The sequence below is a fragment of the Palaemon carinicauda genome, chromosome 2, assembly GCF_036898095.1.
Source record: "Palaemon carinicauda isolate YSFRI2023 chromosome 2, ASM3689809v2, whole genome shotgun sequence".
In the NCBI taxonomy this organism is placed as follows: Eukaryota; Metazoa; Arthropoda; class Malacostraca; order Decapoda; family Palaemonidae; genus Palaemon; species Palaemon carinicauda.
In genome coordinates, this window is record NC_090726.1 from 33,335,045 (window position 1) to 33,338,484 (window position 3,440).

Here is a 3,440-nt window from a genome sequence, read left to right on the forward strand (position 1 = left end):
GGGAAGAGACTAGTTTTGTTAAAGTTTTTATAGTTTATATAAGAAATATTTATCTTAATGTTGTTGCTATTCTTAAAATATTTTATTTTTACTTTTTTCCTTTCTTCACTGAGCCCTTTTTCCCGTTGGGGCCCCTGGGCTTATAACATCCTGCTTTTCCAACTAGGGTTGTAGCTTAGCAAGTAATTATAATAATAACCACCCTCAACAACCTGTGATTCTCCTGAATAAATATGTCTTCAGTACTCTTATTAAGCAAATATACTGATACATGTATAAAAGAGATTGATGTACAATCAAATTCAAAAAGTCTCCCGACATACAGTCAAGTATTCCTAACGCATTCTCCACATAAGGTTGGTAATGGTATGGGACTGTCAGACACTTCTGGAATATGACTGTACAGCAGGCGATAAGGACCAGTCAAGAAGCTCCTATACCACTTGAACATAAAATGGATTACTGTAATCTGAGGAAGCCTGGCTGTGAAGCAAATGGCAGGTGGTCTTCAAGTTCATTAAATGAAGAATTCGTAGGAATATCACCAAACAATCTTATGTTACCCAGAAGTGAAAGACCTTGGCAAGTCTTAGTGCAGAATAAAATTGATATTTAATAAGTTCGCTTAATCTGTGTTACGGAAATACAGGGATTAGAAATATGCTTTCCATGACATTAAAATTTTCCCCAGAGAGAGAGAGAGAGAGAGAGAGAGAGAGAGAGAGATTAACCATACATCCAATCTTTAAACAGAGAAAATTAATAATTGAAATATATAATACGTTATTTCAAATATTCAATATTTGCTAAAATGGAAATCATGGCACCAATAGAATAAATGAGACTGATAAATAGTTAATTATGTGTGGATATGTATTTGTCTTTCATGATTTATGCTCGAACTATCAACCATCAATTGTTGAACTGGCATGGTTGACTGACTGATTGACTGAGATTTCTCTAGCATCGTAACAGTTTCATACATGTACAGCGGATGTAACGAGAACTCAAGGGATAAATACAGGCTTCATATTTCTCAAGATGACTTCGTACAATTCTCGATAGATTATCGTTTTTAAAACTATTGACGCCAAATCGCAAATATGAATATAGCTGATTTTAAGAGCAAGCGTTTATGACGTTTTATTTTAAATGGTTCCTTTCGCATAAAGTTTATTTCCATATTGTCCTTAATGATCAAACTATTCAACTAAAAATTTGAAAATGGGAATATTCGGATATATAGAAAATACGCTGTGTAATACAAAGAGCGTTACACCCCTACTCTGAGCGGCCAGTTAAAAGACACTCCCAACCTCACCCCAACTGTGAGCAACAATGGAGGGGTGACTGTGTAATACAAAGAGCGTTACACCCCTACTCTGAGTGGCCAGTTAAAAGACACTCACAACCTCACCCCAACTGTGAGCAACAATGGAGGGGTGACTGTGTAATACAAAGAGCGTTACATCCCTACTCTGAGCGGCCGGTTAAAAGACACTCCCAACCTCACCCCCAACTGTGAGCAACAGTGGAGGGGTGAGGGGGTGATTATTACAGCTCTTTGAAAGGTCATAGGTCACACTGGTCCACATAGACCTTTAATATCAACAGGGGGAACTCTTTAATAGACAAAAAAAAAGTCAATCTAACAAGAGTTATGTCAGAGGTCACGTATTTGTCTGTAATTATAATTCTACGTTCATTATTCTCAGTAAATGCAACGGAATTAGCCAAATGAGCAACAATTTGACTAGACGAAAATAAAAGGAAATATACGAACTAACAAAAGACTACGTGAGTTGACCTTACCAGTGAATAAAAAAAAGGTCTATGTAAATATTCCAGAACAAGAGGGACACTCAGTAGAGCGCAGACCTCTGCTGCAGCACCTTATTTCTCGACCTTGACCTTTGACCTTATGTATTAATTGGCGTGGATTTTCATACACTCACATATGAACCAAGTTTGAAGTCTCTGTGACAACAATGTCCAAATTTATGGCTAATTACGTGAACTGGACATTTTGCTTGACCGTGACAATGACCTTTGACCTTGAACTTCCAAAATCCAATCATTTCCAGCTTTTTACATAAAAGTTAATCCCTGCGAAGGTTCGTTACGATTAAAATTGTGGCCAGAAAGCTGTTTACAAACACACAGACACAAACATGAGGTAAAACATAACCACCTTCTAACTTCGTTGTCGGAGGTAATAAATTAAATGGAAAGAATACGGGGCATTCTTCGGCACATTTAAGTCTATTGATTTTCAAAATCAAGACATTTTAATGAATGTAAATCTGAAGTTTTATTAATTTTAATTATAAAGAAAAAAGTAAATAACAAAGTAGCACCTGAAATGGCTCTTGTAAAGATTAACAAATTCCATTTTCACGTCATAAAGTGAACCCAGTTTACCACATGTCAAGATTAAGGAACCCAATTTTCCACATGTAAAGAATAACGAACCCAGTTATCCTCATGTTAAAAATAACGAACTCGGTGATGGTTGGGTTTGCTAATCTTGACAAGATCCAATAGATTTTGCCAGTTTTCAATTTAATGTTATTACTCGCAATTACTCAAGTAAAGTCGGCCTGTTGGTCGCTAACTAAATTTTTAACGAATACAAGAACATTGTGTACCTCAAGTTTAATGTTTCCTTTGACAAATGATTTTATAAAATTAGTAAGTCAACATACTCCCCACTCATGTAAGGTACACAATCTCACACCAGAATCCTGGGGGATTTTACCCTAAAATCCTAAGGGATTTATCCACGATTCCTGGGGATTTATCACAAAATCTGGGGTACTTACCACAAAACCCTGGTGATTTACCCCAAAATCCTGAAGGATTTATCGCCCAATCCCATGGGGAGATTTACCTGAAAAATACTATGGGGATATTTACCCCAAAAACAGGAAATTTACCCCAAAATCCTGGGGGGGGAGATTTACCTGAAAAAAAAAACCTACAGGGAGATTTACCCCCAAAACAGGAAATTTACCCAAAAATCCTGGGGGCATTTTACCCAAATTTACTTGGGGATTTAATCCGAAAATTGGGGGAGAGTTAACCATTGAATCCTGGGAGATTTAAAACGAATCCTGGAAAATTTAGCCACTACCTGGGAGAATTTAAGTCCGAACCATTGGGATTGAACCGCGAATCCTTGTGGATTTAATTACGAATCCTGGGGACTTAATCACGAATCATGGAGATTTAATCAATAACCATGGGAGATTTAACCATAATTCTGAGGGATTTAAACAAATCCTTGGGGGAATTAAGCACGAATTCTTGGAGATTTTAACTACAAATCCTAGGGGGATTTAACCAATAATTCTTTGGGTATTTAAGTCCGAATCCTTAGGATTTAACCCACAATCCTAGGGAGATTTAACCAGGAATCCTAGGGAGATTTAACCAGGAAT